Here is a 17,312-nt window from a genome sequence, read left to right as displayed (position 1 = left end):
ATGCAGAGAAATGATAATGAGGAAGGGCTTTATATGGGAGGTAAGCAATAGGGTGAAACATTAGTGGATGGTTTACCAGCTAGGGGCTCTGAGCAGCTGGAGGTAGTTTGGAAGAGGCAGTTGTCAAATGGGAGTTATTTCATCTTTGAGGAGTTGTGGGATGTTCACATGGGTGTTGGAGTGGGTGTTGATGAATAGATCCCCAACGTTGTCCTCTGGGGATATGGGACTAGCCCTCTGCAGAGGCATTGCCAGACTCCTCTTTACAAATGTGCCTGCTGGCCAAGGTGAAAGGGTTTCTTGGGAAACAAAGCCAGTGTGGCAAAATCTAGATTCTTAAAACCATCCTTGTATCTCATGAAATTCAGAGTTGGGTTTCTATATGGAGGCTACCTAGGGACAGATATATTTTATTTTTCCCTACGTGATACTAATGATAGGGGTCGTGTTATTAATAAATATGCCTATGCCTTGGAACCATAGGCCTTTTTCCTCACTTCTCACATGCATTCTTGAATGGTGAGGCGTTTTGGCCCCTTGTTGCTTGTTGGTTACCAGCAGTTGGATTGATTTTTACATGATTTGGTTGAGTGTCCTGGGTGGGGGATGGTACAAAGTTTCTTTGATTCAGAGGAGGACTCAGTGTTCCCCTGGACTCTCTCATTATCACAGTAGTGATCTTTTTTTTTTTTTTTTAAGATGTTATTATTTATTTATTTGACAGACAGAGATCACAAGTAGGCAGAGAGGCAGACAGAGAGAGAGGAGGAAGCAGGCTCCCTGCGGAGCAAAGAGCCTGATGTGGGGCTCGATCCCAGGACCCTGGGATCATGACCTGAGCCGAAGGCAGAGGCTTTAACCCACTGAGCCACCCAGGTGCCCCCACAGTAGTGATCTTGCCCTGGAAGTGTGTGTGTCTTACTTGTGCTTTAAAAGACCAACAGAACAGAAAAGTTTACCAGCCAGAAGCCCTGGGTACACCCTGCTCGCAGGTATGGAATCAAGCTGTTGTCTTTCCTTGTCCCATTGAAGTTTCATGACACCGAGCCCTTCCCTTCCCCCAAAGAGATGTGGGAGGCAGTCTCCCTTTTGCAGAGGCTTGCTGCTCTGAAACCTTTGACCGCCTTCACTTCTCAAACTTGCCTGAGTCAAGCTCTCTAGGCAGTGGGTGTACTGATGGGGAGGGTCAGAGGTTCTGCTCGGCAGAGTTTGGACTGGAAGAATCATTCTGACTATAAAGTAGTTTTCTGGGGCAGTTAATGGGCAAAAAGTTAATGGTGGTGTAGTTTAGATTTTAAAATTGTGGGAGTCTAGAGTCAGGTTCCTGGGTTTGTAGCTTGGTTCCTTCACTTACTGACAATTCTCTCATTTGTAAAAGGGATTTAAACAATAGTACGTGCGTCAAAGAGATTTTGGGAGAATGAAGTGATATCTTTAAAGCACTCAGGGGCTGGGCAGATAGTGACCTTTCAATAAATTGTTGCTTTTCATGGTGTTGAAAATCCTTCAGACTTAGCCTTCACTCCCTGTTTGGAAATGTTGCAGTCATTCTGAGTATGCAGACAGCAGCTATCTTTTCCACTTCAGTATGCATTTGTAGGAAGCTACAAGTTCCAGGAGACCTTGGTTATATGCATTTTGTTTGTTAATGGAGAACACAAGTGGATGGTAAGTGGTGCATAGTATGTGTTTAGTAAGTCCTTTTGGGATGAGTGAGTGAACCTGTGCGTGGATCAGTCACAGCAGTGTGGTTGGGCGGCATGTTGGGTATAGCTAGGATTTTTGTTAGTTTGTAGCTAGAGGATCCTTCAACATCTTGGTAAGTAGGTAGCATCTTTGGGGGAAATCCTTTTTTTAAATTTTAAGTGCTTAATTAGCACCCAGAAACTATATGTGTTAAATTGTGCAGTTTGGTAAACTCTGACATCTGTATATACCTCTGAAGCCATCTCCACAGCATTGGGGGATTTCTTAATGCCTATGTGTTTTCTTTCTCTGTAGCTGATAAGCCACTTTACCCTTTGGCCTGGGCTGGCATTTGGCCGGCAGGTGCTTCACTGAGGTGGGGGTGAGGGGGTGGGATGCTGGCGTTGTGCTTTCCTCCTTGTCTTTTCTAGCCATCTTGTGCATTTTTATGTTCTTGCTATGGAATTTTAGATGATTATGGGGTGTGTGTGTGTGTGTGTCTTTGTCTGTCTGCAGCAGGTTGCATGTTGAGGAACAAGAACTAGATCAGTTTAGTTCAATATTATATTCTCATTGTCTCCCATAATCCCCACCATCTAGGAGGCCCTCAGTGGGGAGGTGAAGAGGTCCATTCATTCACCGCATTGCCAGAATGGATACATGGCACTGTTGGGCCTGAATTGGGAACACAGAGGACTGAGTTCCCAGAGACTGAAAGTTGTTCTTACCGTCATCAGAGGAAATCAAAGGGAAAAAGTCCTCTTGGGGTCTGAATTACTTCATTACTGATGTGACTCTAAGGAAACCCTGGAAATACAGGGAATCCACCATGACACAAGCCAGGCCCAAAAATGAGGCACGTGGGGACATTTGCTGTCATTCCGAGGCCCAACTGTTCCGTGCAAGGTTAAACATTTATGTTGGAGCTCTGTTAGTTTGCTTTTTACTGTAAACTGTTTCGATACTACAGGCTGCCATAGAAGGGTGCTTTAACTGTATGCTGTTACAAGGACCCCCAGATATCTTTTTTTTCTCTCTCCAGCTTGTGATATAACCCACCCTCCCTGCCTCGCCTCTTCCCTTCCCTACCGCCCCTCTGCGTCATAAATCACAGTGAAATTTTCAGAGTCCGCTCTGATGGCCTCAGAGAGAAGTCTCTCTTAGGCACTCAAAGAAGCAGCACAAAAATAATAATTAAAAAAAATGACACAACCAGGTAGTGGTCTTTGGTGTACATTTGGCAAGAGTCAACATTTTAGAGCAGTAAATACTCTCCGTGGTAGAGGAGAACCGGCAAAACCGGCTTTTAAAAGCCCCACTGCAGGAAGGAAGGGGAAGGTGGGAAACAAGAGAGGGTGTATTTGTGTTATTGGCTGACTTTCTCCTAAATGTTAACAGGAGAGGTGGAGGCAAGATTCAGTCACAGTGACTGTTTCTTTCAGGTGCTAGGTGGTGGCTGGTTGCTTTGTGATGAAATGCGGCTGTTCCAGCTACCACTTCCAAGGGGTGTGGCGGCTTTTGTACTTCTAAGTTGTACTTTGTGCACGTCTCGTCCCAGGTGCTTTGCTCCCTAGAAAGTCAGCCATTCTTCCATCTGCCCGTCACTCTTGACGACCTGTTATGTACCAGGCCCTGAATCCACACATACTTCTGTCCATTCATCCATAGGTACCACACACCTAGCCTCCCTCCCTGCCCGCCCTCCCTCCCTTCTGCCATCCACCCACGCACCCATCTTCAAGCTATTCATTCTCCAGCCACACAGCATTATTGATTGCCTGTTATATGGAAGCCACTGTTCTATGGGAACCCAGAGTAGGAAATAACTTAAGAGAGGAGACAGGCTTAGGAACAAGATTGTTCTATCATTTTCTCCTCTAATGTGAAGTTGTTAATGACTGACACCCTCACCACCATTTGTAATGCTATGAAGACAGAGGCCTCGTCTGATTTTTGCTTTCTTTTGTCTCTCCAGTGACCAGTATATCAGGCGCATAAGCGTAGTCTGTGCATAGCTTTTTTTCATGTATAACGGAATAGATGAGTGATCTGTATAGTGTGGGGCATGCTTTAACATGAGTATAGTCAGAGCTGTGAGAAGTCACACAGAAGATAGTTGCTAACACTATCTGGTCCAGGTAAGGAAGAATGAGGGATGTCTGTGAATGCCATTAAGTGTACACGCATGTGCTCAGTGGCGTTCTTTCAGCTTCTCCTCATACTGAGGTGTGCTGGTCATTGGGCTATGTTGGAATACAGAACTGACCTGGTCTCTGCCCACACATGTAGAGAGTGCTTAGTGGGAGAGATCCAGGTGTGTCAGCCCATGGTGGGGGCCAGCCTGGGTGGGGGGGGCAGTGTGTGGGAAGATGGACTGGGAAGCCTTCCCTTGAGGGAGCTAGGTGCTGGCAGAGTCTGGCAGGGTGGAAGAAGGTCTCCGAGGGAGCTCATCTGGGAAGGAAGCTGGGGTGGCCTGAATGTGGAGAGCAGCTCTGGAAGAGGCTAGGACCAGGCCATCTCCAGTATCTGAACAGCCAGTATTCCTTTTTGTGTGTTTGCAGAACCCCTTAGATTTTGGTAACAGTATGACTTTAAGACTCTGGCTTCCTAAGAGGACTTCCTGTGGCCGCCATAACAAATGTCCCCAAACTCGGTGGCTTCAAACAACGCCTCTGCAGGTGCTAGGGAAGGAGCTTTCTTGGCCTCTTCCCAGCTTTGATGGTTCCTGGCAGACTTTGGTGTTCCTTGGCCTGTAGCTGCATCTCTCCAGTGTCTGCCTCCTCTTTCCCTGTGTGTCTCTGTCCTCTCCTCCTCCTCTTAGAAGGACACCGGTCATTAGATTTAGGTCCCATTTTAATCCAGTATGACCCTATCTTAAGTAATTACATCTGCAAGGACCCTGTTTCCAAATAAGCTCAGATGCTGAGGTTCCAGGTAGACAAGAATTTGGAGAACATTATTCAGCCCATCTCAGGAGGGAGTGCTGAAATTGCTGGAACAGTGCTGGGAGGCTTCCTAAGGGTCTTCTCATTTCTCAAGGCTTCTGGGTTGACAGCAGGCCACAGACTTGGTTGTGGGGAGGACTGGCCAGCCGTGACTAGAATTCCTGTATCTGGCAAGGACTTGCAAGTATGGGATTCATTCTTTCAGTGCCTAAATGGAGCTGAGAGATTGTAGGAGGTGGCCCTTCTCATGCCATCCTCGGTCACGTCATCCTGTCCTTCCTGCAGCGAGGGGACAGATGTCAGGGTTTCTTCCTGACCGTCCCTCAATCACCTTGAGAGAGGAGGAAGTGGCCACCAGCATAAAATGGCCAGAATAATTAATGACCTGAGCCAACAATGGTCTAGGGTTTTTCCATGGTCCTTCTCTCCTCTGGAAACAGTTTCCTGCTGCTTTCTTGTAGGCATGTTGCCAGGGACTTTCTGGGTCTCCAGGACCTCGCTTTCCTTTTCTTTCTTGTTTGTCTGTTTTCTCAGGTTCAGTGTCAGTCACTTCTTCCAGTTCCCTCGTAGTTAAACAAATTACTCAACACCGTCTTCCTATAACAGTGGTTTTTAAACTTACTGTGATTTCCAGGTTTGATTTCCATATCTAATTTCCACATTTGATTCTCAGAATTTCTGATAGAGTGAATCTGGAGTGATGTGATTCAGGTGAACTTCAAAAGCCAACTTGAGAAACATTTCCTCCAAAAGATAGTGGTGTGTGTGTGTGTGTGTGTGTGTGTGTGTTTTCCTGATAGTGATACTTGGTGTATTTGAACGAATGGCTTCTGCATTTACATGACGCTAATTGGCACAGTTTGTCATCAGATTATTTAACAGTCTAGGTAGGCTGTCTAGAGGTACAAATGCAAATTCTTTGCCTATATTTGCCTATAGGCAAAGTGATTTTAAAATAGAACTAGCAGTACCTTGAGAACATAAGCATACTGTTTGGTGAAGAACACGACGGGGAATGTGTGTTTTGTGGCTTCAAGGCTAAACCTAGGAAATGTGGTTCCGGTTGTTTCATTTTGTGTCTGTAATGGTGTAAATAATGGGATGCCTATTGGGTCTTCATTTCTGTGACCCAGCTTTCAGCTTTCTCTTTGAGTAAAAAGGGGATTGCAGGGTTTGTCATTCTCCTGACTGAACTCTTAAAGAGTCACCTGCCTGTTTGTATTCATTTATTGGCTTGGGGCATACTACACACTAGAACTGCGAATACTGTCCTTTTCTGAACAAAACAGACATTGGTACTGCCTGCTTTGTGTTTATAATCTCATCAGGCAGTACACATTAAACAGTTACCAGAATTAAAGGAAATTAGCTATCGTGTAAAGGGATGGGAAGGGAAATCCTAGGGAGCGGTGAGAGTTTACCAGGGGGAGTGGGTGGAGGATGAGAGAAGGCCACATCTCAGAGGAAGTGACCCTTCAAGTGAAATCTGAAGAGTGGAGAGGTTTGGGGAACGCTCCAGTCTGATGAGGGCTCGTGGGTACAGGACTTCTTCCTGGGCAGAGGGAACACATTGTTCCAGGCTTCGGGGTGAGCATAGTTCCTGCACATTAGAGGATCTGCTTGGGCCAATGGGGCTGGAGCACTAAAGGCAGCCGGGTGTGCCGATTGCCATGTTTTGTGGGCCTTGGGCAGTTTTTGAAATGAAAAGGAGGAGTTACACTTGGGGAGGGTATAGAAGGGGCAGTGACAAGATCACATCTGCTTTTCAGAAGGGCTATCCTGGGCAGCTGAGTGACAAACAGTCTGGAGGGGGTCCAGGAGGAAGTGGGGGTGGCCAGTTAGGAGTCCAGACCAGAGGTGGTGCTAGACTGGGCTTGGCGATGCTGCGGGGAAAGGAGGTCTTCCTCAAGGTAACAGTTGGAGGAAATGAGAAAGTTAATGGAGGTGGAAAAGGAATCTCAGGTATTTCTGTGTCCAGGATTAGGTAGTGATCCTATGGGCCCTTATTCATAAAGCACAAACATGGACAATATAAAACCTTTCTTTGATAGTATCTCTGTTGACTTATGGCATTTTTATTTGCTATTAAAAAAAACTGGGGGTGCCTGGCTGGCTCTGTCAGTGGAGCATGTGACTCTTGATCTCGGACTTGTAGGCTTGAGCCCTGTATTGTGTCTAGATAGTTATTACTTAAAAATAAAAATAAAAAACTTAAAAAATGTTCACACTATTTTTATGAATTTAACTGTTTGTCTTTATCGTGCAGTGCCCATTTTACATGTAAACAGAAGATAAGCTGACTTGCATGTGGAATCACTAAAATCACATAATTCATATTATATAGCTCAGATGCCTGTTCATTTTGTTCTTACTAGGAAGTTGGAAGCACTACACAAGCTAACTCATCTGTGTGTATGTGTTTGCAGATCTTTTTTTTTTTTGAGGTATAATTGACATAACAACATCAGTTTCAGATGCACACCGTGATGATTTGGTATTTGTATGTATTGTGAAATGATCACCACAGTAAGGCTAGTTAACATCTGTCACTGTACATAGTTAATTTTTTTTTCCTCGTGATGACAACTTACAAGATCTATTAGCAGCTTTCAAGTATGCAGTACATTATTATTAAATGTAGTCACCATGCTGTACTTCACATCCTGTGATTTATAATGTGAAATTTGTACCTTTTGATCACCTTCACCCATTTTACCCACTCCTTCCCCTGCCTCTGGCCATCACCCATCTCTTCTGTACTATGACCTTGTGTTGTTGTTGTTTGTTGTTTTGTTATTTTGATTTGTACTCCATGCATAAGTGAGACTTACATTGTTTTTCTCTATCTGATTATTTCACTTAGCATAATGCCCTCAGGGTTGATCCATATTGTCACAAATTGCAGGATTTCATTGTTTTTTTTTCTGGCCAAATAATATTCCTATACACTGCCCCCCAACACACCACATTTTCTGTTTTCTTTATTCATTCATCCATGGATAGGCACTTAGTTTGTTTTCCTGTCTTATCTATTGTAAACAAAGCTGCAGTGAACATAGGGATATAGGTATCTTCTCAAATTAGTGTTTTTTTGTTTTTTTTTTTTCCCCTTCAGAGAGATACTCAGAAGTGGGCTTGCTGGATCCTCTGGTAGTTCTATTTTTACCTTTTTGAAGCACTTGCATAGCGTTTTCCATAGTGGTTGTATTTGTTTACATTTCCACTGACAGTGTAGAGGGTTCTCTCTTGTTCCACATCCTTGCCAAACTTGTTTTAATTTGCATTTTCCTGGTGATGGGTGATGTTGAATACCTTTTCTTGTATCCATTGGCCTTCTGTATGTCATTGGAAAAATGTCCATTTAGATCCCTCAGTCTTCCCCCCCCCCTTTTTTTTTTTTTTGCTGTTGCAAGAGTCTAGCCCCTTATATAGGATTTGCAAATATTTTGTTCCATTCATTGGGTTGCCTTCTCATTTTTTTAATGGATTCCTTTGCTGTGCAGAAACTTTTTACTTTGATGTAGTCCCCCTTGTTTACTTTTTACTTCTTTTTGCCTTTGCTTTTCATGTCAAATCCAGAAAATCATCACCAAGACTTATGTCAAGGGGACTCCCCTGGAGTTTTATGGTTTCAGGTCTTCAAGTCTTTAATCCATTTGGAGGTGATTTTTGTGTGTAATGTGAGATAGTGGTCCAGTTTCATCCTTTCATTCTTTCATTCATATGGCTGTTCAGTTTTCCCAGTACCATTTTTTGAAGACTGTTTTTTTCCTACATTGTATATTCTTGGTTCCTTTGTCAAAAATTGATCTACCATTTATGTGTGGGTCTATTTCTGGGCTCTCTGTTCTGTTCCATTGGTCTGTACATCTATTTTAATGCCGAAACCATACTGTTTTCATTACTATAGCTTTGTATGGTAGTTCTTGATTAGAGCAGGATGCCGCCAGCTTTTTTCCTTCTCAAGATTACTTTGGCTTTTGGGGGTCTTTTGTAGTTCCATACAGATTTTAAGATAGCTTTTACTGTTTCTGTGAAAACGCCCTAATTCAGCTGTTTTTGTTTCATGTCTTCAAAATCAAACATTTTATGAATGTTCTCTACCTTACTGATGAGTAAGGAAGGACCTGAAGGAGTAAGGAAGGACCTGAAGGAGCAAGGGTGTGTGGGTTGCTAAATCTTTCCCTGCATTGTGTGGTTGACTTAACCAGGGAAATAACATGAGTAAGAAAAGCTATGGCAGGGTCCCTTGGTCATTCATATTTCTTAGAATGCCGCCTTTCTGCATTTGCTAAGTTTTGATTTGGAAGGAAAACATGAGCTCTCGAGCCTATCAGCATTCCCACTTACTCAGTTACAGACGTGACACACGTACCTTGTACTTGGTTTTTGTCTAGCTCAACTTTCATACATCATGGGTCCACCAGAGTTCTGGACTCATTGGGCATTGCAAACACCATATGTACCTGGAGCTGCAAGGGGCCCTGGTGGACACGCATATTGGAGATCTCTGCTCTGCTTTTCCCACCAGAGTTCACTTACAAAACACAAGTTCAGAGATACAATTTTAAATGTCAAGGTGGTGGCAGGATAGCATTAAGCCAAGTGGCCCTTCTCAGTGTGGGTTCCAGTGTGACTGCATAGGTTGCATGTCCACAGAGCGATAGTCCTCTCTCTCAGATGCCTGGGAGCCTGTATCCTGGATTCGCTTGAGTCTGTATCAGGTTTGCTTTTTGCATGCTCAGTTGGAGAAGATTAACTGATTAGATTCTTATGGGCAGCCCTGGCCCAGGCCTGCGGTCCAGGAGTGCTTGGCTTCTCACGCGCTGCAGGCGGCTCTCACTTCTTTGGGAAGCATGGATTCCGGATGGGTTTCTAGGCAGACAGCACGAGGGTCATTCATCAGCTCCTCGTGCCATAGCAGGGTCTGTACAAATCAGGCCCTAAAGAGGCTGCCTTCCGAGGTGCTCATGTGGGCTTTGGAAGAAGACACATGATTAAGAACATTTTTGGAAAAAGTCTAAGTATTCAGCATTTATGATTTTTAAATTGAATTACGGTGTTCCCTCCTCCCACCTCTACTGTCACTTAGATTTCTTCTTCTACAGGCATTAATTGCCTGCTTTGGGAACATTTGTAAACCTATTGTCAGGAACTAGAAGTTCTGGCTTGTTCCTTGCCACTCTACCTTTGTAATCAGGAGAGGTTCCATTATTGGTACGTGGTACTAGATGTTCTGAGGGCTTAGATAGTAGCGGTTCTCTTACTTGAGCATGCATAAGAATTGCCTGCGAGCCCAAATTCCTGGGCCCTAGCCTCGGAATTTTGATGAAGGTGGCTGGGATCTGCTTCCAAGGCAGGTCTGTCACCGTTAATGTTCAGTGTATTTGGAGACACATTAATCTGACCTGTCAAATCCTGTGATGGTGTGGAGCATGGGGATTCTCTGAGAACTAGCTGAAGCCCAATTTCTTATCTGACTGGGGCAAAACTGGTAAGGAGGCAACATAGTAGGGAACCTAGGCTTTTCTTGGGAAGTGTGTGGAGGGCAGTTGTTGCCCACCTGGACCTCAATGCCTGGTCCCAGGAACAGCACAGCCTCCCCTAGGTGCAGCAGGAGAGTGGCACATTGAACAGGGGATAAAAGAAAGTGAAACTAATCTCTGAGGATGTTATTAGGTGTGGCTCTGTTCAGAATCACTATGTGCTTCCCCCCACCCTTCAGGAAACGTTGATTTAATCCATGGGGAGACAGGCAGTTTTTCCTTTTTAAATGGAACTTATTCTGATGCTGAGGAATGGCTGCCCTACCTCCTGTGGTATTAGTGGGGACATTTGAACTGTGCCTGAGCATTAGATGGATTCCATTTAGATCATAGTAATGGTCAGAGGTATGCAAGGTAGGGGAGTGTAAAGGTGGGTGGTAGGAGGCCAAGTGGCTGTCCTCTGATTTTTATACAGAAATAAATCACCCTACATATTAGTTATTACATTCTTGAGTAATCCCGAGTACTATTAATATCTATTGTTTTTTTTGCTTTTGTTTTTATTTTATTTATTTATTTATTTTTTTTGAGTGCTTGCTGCAGGCTGGGTGCTAAGCACTTCTGAGCATCATCTCTTTACTCACAGGACCCCCCACCCCCGCCCCTGGCCATGATTTCATGGAGGTGGAAAAATAAATATAGAGACATTATAGATGGCTGAGGGGAGATTTTGAGTTTACTCTTTATTCTAGTGCTTACTCATTATTCTAGGCTTGATTGGCTAGAGGAAGGCCTCTCTTTACTCGCAGTGCCTTGTCTTGCTTTGGCTATGTTCACATTCATCTTAGCTGTTGAGAGCAGCTGGAGGTGGATCTGATGTTGTGCATTATTTCAGGGTTCTGCTTTTTGGGATTTTCTTGTTAACAGAAATTGTTGTTTACATTTGAATGCAATTTAAGACCAGATTCTTTGGGCGGGGTTTTTGGTTTTGCTTCTCTTCTCTTTTCTTTTCCTTTCTTTCTTTTCTTTTCTTTGCTAGAAAAGTGTCAGGGATTAGTGGAAGCTGATGGGTCTTGGCTTCCTTTTTCCTGCTTTTCTTGCGAAATTCTTGCTTGCCTGAATGTGTTCAGAGTGATTGTGATTGTGCAGATGCTGGAAGAGGCAAACCTGGGGGTGCGGTAAGGCCTAAGTTCTAGATCTTCCAGATGTTGGGTTTTTGCTTCACAATTCCAGCTTTAATCTCAAGACCTTGGAACAGGAATATCTGCATCCCGGGTGATCTGTGGAGAATTGGTCTTGGAAATCCATTATCAGCCTGGATGGACTCTTTTGCGATACCCCATTTTTCACTCAAGAGCTTCATGGTCCCTTTGGTAAATCCCTCAAGTCTTTTCTGAGGTAGCAGTATTCATTTTCCTTTTATTATATGCATGAAGAAAGGCACAGAAGGACAAAATGCAGTCGCTTGATAACTCCCTGGTAGAAGTGGTAGCCCTCAGAACTGTCCCTGAGGGGAAAAAAAGAAAAAAAAAGAACTGTCCCTGAGGACAATTAACTGAGTTCTGGATTCCCATGTGGGTGCCTGGGCCTTGTATGCATGGACCTGGACAGGCAGGGCAGTTCTGTTCCAGTTTCTCATCTCTGTTTTTCTGGCTCCCTGTCCCGTCTTCATTTTATTGGCAAGACACCCCTCATCCCCACCTCCCCCACCCCCGCTTTTTTTCTTAAAATCCTCTTCCAAGAAAGTCTGGCTTTTGCTCTAAGTTTACTACCATAAATTTTGAGATGGTACACGTCACCCTCTTAATCTGATTGAGCCAGCACATCATTGTGAAGACATCATTTTATTTGGGGGTATTAGTTGCTATGGTTATTTGCTGAGACTAACAGAGTCTGTGTTCTCTCAGTTGGATTTTTGGAAACTGCTATCTGAGAATGACAGAGGTGTGCCTCACTGTAGGAATAGCCAGTGTATACGCTGACGATTAACACATTTTTAAAAAAGCACAGAAAAAATACTTTGGGTGGAATTTTTAGAGCTAGAAGGGACCTTAAAGATTACTGACCATCCTTCTGGTTTTCACAGAGCTGTCCAAGGCTAAGGTGTTAATTTACTTTCCCTAGGTTCACAGGCGTTGTTCCTGGGTGAGCAAGGACGCAGCCTGTTTCTGATTCTTACTCTAGCTCCCATTCTGTTTTTTTTGTGCAACAGGAATCCATTCTTCAAATATATACTGAGGTCTTGTGTGCTCTAGGTGCTGGGCTTGGAAGGAGGAAAACACTGTGATCTTGACTCTCAAGGTCTCTGTTGGGAATTCCAGACCTTGACTTAGTGTGATGCCTGGACCAACAACATTGGTATCACCTGGAAACTTGTTTGAGATGCACACTCCCAGGCTTACCAAATCAGAATCAGCATGTTAACAAGAAGACCTGGTCTTCAGGTGCTTATGTAAGTTTGAGAATCGCTCCTCTAAGAGAGTAGGGCATTGTAGAAGCAGAAGCTAAGTCTTAGAGGCCCAAGCTGGGATCAGCTGCCCCTCCCTCATACTGTTCCTCTCTTCTATGTTGGCCATAATAGTAGTGCAGTGGTGTTGAGCTAGAGGAAGCTCACATTCTCTGTCTGAGTTCTAGCTCTGCCCCACCTGGACCCCCTGGTCTTTAAGTTTTAGTGTGACCTGCTCTTCCTGTAGACTCTTTGCTCTGACTCCTGTGATCTCTCCTTAACCCTTCCCCCTTTTTCCTAAGTGTGCTTATTTGAGAAGTGAAAAAACAAATACCACCTTCTCATGAAGCTAGGCACTTTAGGCCCATGCATCCTAAAAAGCCCGTTTATCTTGGATGTCTTGTTGGCATTCTGATTCTTTTTTACTTGGGGCTGGCCTCCTTTCCCACTTAATGGACAAGAAGGGTTTCATGATATCATTCTTAGCCTCAGTGCATTTAAGAGCTACCACTTAGGTTAAAAAACTTTGCAAGCAGACAGTGCACACTACTTTCAGTTACTATTCAGATAAAAATAGTGTCATATCATCCAGGGTTTTTGCTTTTCCTTTCATCTACAAGGGGTAAAAAGAAATTCTAATTCTCTAGTTACTTTAGAGTTTTCCAAGGATCTGAGGAGAACCTTTAAGGACTCAAATGTATTTTCAGTATCTAGTTCATTAAGAAGAGGTTACAGCTTTATCCCCCTATCCACAGGTAGAGTGTTCCTATGAAACCTTTCCTAAGAGAGAATGGGATACAGTGAAGAAGCAGTTACTATTAATTTACGTGAAAAAAGTTTTAAGCATCTCTGGTGCCCCAAAATAACTTCTCTCAGGCTTTTTGGGTACTTTCGGACATGTCTTGCTAACGGCTGCACAAAATCAATTGAGATAAAACACAGATGCTCACAGACACAGTTCAAAGCTATGGCCGCTCTAGCCGCTCTAGGCACGGCTCACGGCACAGCAAACACTGAACACTATTTTCCCTTTCCCCATGAACGGAAAAATCCTTTTGGCTTTCTTTTGTTTAGTGAAAATGGGTACTAAGGGACATACTTTGTTAAAGTGGAGTGGTGTAAGTCGAACTTCAGAAAAACAGGATACCTGTATTTGGTAAGTTTCATGAATTAATGAGACAAAAATTCCTTAATTCTGAAAGCTAACGAAGATTCTCATTTTGTTGATTCTCTTGTCTCCAACCTGCATTCAGCCAGCCTGTGCCTGTGTGGGAAGGAAAGAAAACCAGCATCTAGGGGCAACCCTGTGTTCTGCTCACATGTTTTCTTCCATTTAATTCCCACAACAAACCTGTGAGGGACTTGTTACCCTCATAGTGACATAGACTCTTGGAAAGGTTGAGCCATTTTCCCAGTCCTAGAGCTGGTAATTGGCAGATCCAGGGTTTGAATCCATGTTTGCGAGTCCACACACTTTATACTCTTCTGAATTGACCTTGACACTGTGTGTGTGTGTGTGTGACGTTTACACTTGAACTGCATGGAAATACCCTTTCTTTTTTGCTCTTTCACTTGATCGGTCCCTCTTAAAATGGGGTTCTTTGTTTTAACCAAGCAAATCACTATTGTTTCTCTGGAGGGAGTTTTTCTTGTACTTACCCACTGTCTTAGAAGGTCTTGGAGCTTTATGCCAATGTGATTGTTCTGAATCCATTCCCTCAGTTCTCTGTGTCCTTGTTTTCTGCTTTGCATCGGGCCTGAGCGATGCGCATTTGGGGCTGGGCTCTTTTGGGCTTGAGGTTTCAGTATAGGTCTGATGCTGACTTAATCATTCAAAATAGTGGTCCTTGATGAGCAAATGCTTTTTGAGGACCTATTCTGTGACAATAAGCTAGTCTGGAATTTCTTCATAAAAGATCACATCCTAGGACTTAAATTCCCCGTGTTCTTAAGAAGAACAGATAGGGGCACCTGGGTGGCTTAGTAGGTTAAAGCCTCTGCCTTTGGCTCAGGTCGTGATCCCAGGGTCCTGGGATTGAGCTCCACATTGGGCTCTCTGCTCCACGGGCAGCCTGCTTCCTGCTCTCTCTCTCTCTCTCTCTGCCTGCCTCTCTGCCTACTTGTGATCTCTGCCTGTCAAGTAAATAAATAAAATCTTAAAAAAAAAAAAGAACAGAAAATGTAGCCCTTTGAAAATACAGTTGTCTTAGTATATATCTTTGTATATTATTACCTGTCTGTAGTAGGGGTGTTACTGAGCCCTCATAATCCAGATGTGAACTTGGAGTTTTCAGTAGGGAGCAGAGTTTCTTTGAATCCCTCATTTTCTGGTTATCTCCTGGCTGACCTGTGGTCTTTGTATCCATGTCAAGGTTGAGAGGTTTCCTGTACCATGTAATCATCCCACAAGGAGAAAGCCCCTTGACTGGGGGTATATGTTTTTAGCAGTGAAGCAGGATGGGAAGTCAGAGTAGAAGTCCCAAAATGAAGTTCTGGGCCTTAGTAAAAGTCATAATCAATGTTTAATTTGATCTTGTCTTTCTTCTTTACAAAAATATGGTTATCATTTCTTTAGGGATGAAGTCTATATTCCTTAGCTTGGCATTCCAGTCCTTCCGTGATTCTAACCCCTTTTCCTAGTCTTACCTTCTTTCTATCAAGCAACTGCCTACTGTTTGATTCTGGGTTCTCTGCTTTTGCATTTCTTTGCATCCTGTTGCTACTTCTAGAATACCTTCTCATGCCTGTTTACCCTGCCCTGCACCTCTTCTAATTTCACTTTTTTAAATTAACATATAATGTATTATTTGTTTCAAGGGTATAGGTCTGTGAATCATCAGTCTTAACTGATTTCACTTTTAAAGCTCTTTTCAAATGCTACTTCCTGTTCTTTTTTTTTGGGGGGGGGAAGATTCCACCAATAGCATAACTAGAATAATAGCCTGCTTGCACTTCTGTAGCTTTTCTGATCTGATCGCTCTGGCATGTTTTGCCTTAATTTGCAAGTTTGTATACAGTAGTCCTTCTCCCCCTCCCCCCATCCACAGGGGATATGTTCCAAGATCCCCAGTGGATGCCTTGAAACCACAGATAGCATTGAAACCTGTATGTACTATTTGTTTTTTCCCATGCATTTAGATTACACATACATACCAATGATAAAGTTTAATTTTTAAATCAGGCACAGTGAGATATTAATAACAATAATTACAAATACAGTAAAACAGTTAAAAGAATACATTGTAATGAAAGTTATGTGAATGTGGACTGTGTCTCAAAATATCTTAGTGTCCTCACCCTTCTTGTGATGATGTGAGATGATAAAATGCCCACGTGATGAGATGACATGAAGTGAATGACGTAGGCATTGTGACATAGCATTAGGTTACTACTGACCTTCTGACATTAAGGCAGAAGGAGAGTCATCTGCTTATGAACTGAGGAGGATGGCAGGCAACTGAAATCACAGGTAAGGGAGCACTTATTGTACCCAGATGAGGTCCTTCTAACTTACATCCTCCTAAAGGATATGGAATGTGTATGTATAGTTCTTTGATTTCTTTGAGTACATTGATAGAGGAGTCTCAAATATTTGAGTAGGTTAGGCCATGGAATATAGTAGTTGAGAGTTTTGGAGTCACAGAGACCAGGTTTCTTATATTACCATTCATTAGCTATGTGACCATGGCATATTATTTAATCTCTGAATCTGTTTCCCCATCTGCAAAATAGGAATGATAATTCCTATTCATAGGATGATTGTGAGGACAAAATGAGTTAAAGTACTCATAATAAGTACAGAATAAAGTACCCCATAAATAAAGTACACAATTATATAAAAATAAAGTACATAATAAGTACCCCATAAATGAATGCAAAATGTGTTTACACTTATTTTGATGTAGTCAAAGATGAGTTTGGGTCTCCCATATTATTCTTGAAGGATGTTTCCATGTAAATAGAATTAGAAATCTTATCTGGAAAAGGGTGAAGCCCCTTTCTTCTATTGAATTTCATTTTAAAAATCAACTCGGAAAATTTTTTTAGCCTTAGTGCTCTGGTTGGAAAAACAAATTCTCCAGAGTGTGTGTTGGCTATGGCCTCATTTAGGAAATAGAATTTTAGGGAAATGGCCTCAGGAAAAGCACATGGATGTATAATCAGGATGCACATGATGTGGTGGTTGATGTGCCTGGTGGGCATATCATCCTCGGGTGACACGAATGGTCTTCTGAGTCTGCTCCCACCAGATCTGAAAGAATGTGAGAGACGTGCTGGCAGTGACTTCATCCCTCCAACCCTTTCTCTCCATGTCTCAGGCTTGAATGGGTAAGATGAACAAAAACGCTCTAATGTATTAGGGCATTTCTTCCCCATGGATGCCAGGGCCCCTCTCTCCATTGCTGATTGAGTGCCCACTGGACATTTCCCTTCTCGGCTGGGTGTGTTCATCAGCAGGACATGGTCTGTGCCCAGCACTACATTTGAGGCTGGCTTTGTCATTTCTCTTTGGGTTATTAGCCACCTTTCCCTGATACAGTCCATCGCCACCTAGTGGCCATAGGTAAGACTGCATCACAGAAACTAGATGAAAGCTATGGGGGTATTTTGTTCGACTGTCAGATTTGAACACTGTCTCTTTCTGCTCCTGAAGTGCAGGGTTTCAGGCTGTAGAAGAACAAAGGAACAACACTTGCTTTTCTTACAGTTAAGCAGTGGCACTAGGTTTGAAATGCCACTTGCAGACTG

General features: G+C 43.3%; 1 protein-coding gene across 4 annotated transcripts in view; it reads left to right on the top strand.

Annotated features, from left to right (window-relative positions):
- The window catches only part of ARHGAP26 (Rho GTPase activating protein 26), a 443,583-nt gene that overhangs the window by 79,547 nt on the left and 346,724 nt on the right, over positions 1 to 17,312 (top strand). The window contains exon 1 of one of the 4 annotated variants that reach the window (XM_032844267.1): positions 16,007 to 16,032. The exons of the other annotated variants lie outside the window; for them this stretch is intronic. The gene's annotated coding sequence lies outside the window, so the exon portion shown is untranslated. Of the gene's footprint in view, positions 1 to 16,006; positions 16,033 to 17,312 lie in introns of those variants that run through there. 4 annotated transcript variants of the gene reach the window in all.

Source organism: Lontra canadensis, unplaced genomic scaffold (assembly GCF_010015895.1).
Source record: "Lontra canadensis isolate GAN:19392208 unplaced genomic scaffold, GSC_riverotter_1.0 scaffold149, whole genome shotgun sequence".
NCBI lineage: Eukaryota > Metazoa > Chordata > Mammalia > Carnivora > Mustelidae > Lontra > Lontra canadensis.
The sequence above is the reverse complement of the archived record's forward strand: the minus strand, read 5'-3'. Positions and strand labels throughout refer to the sequence as shown.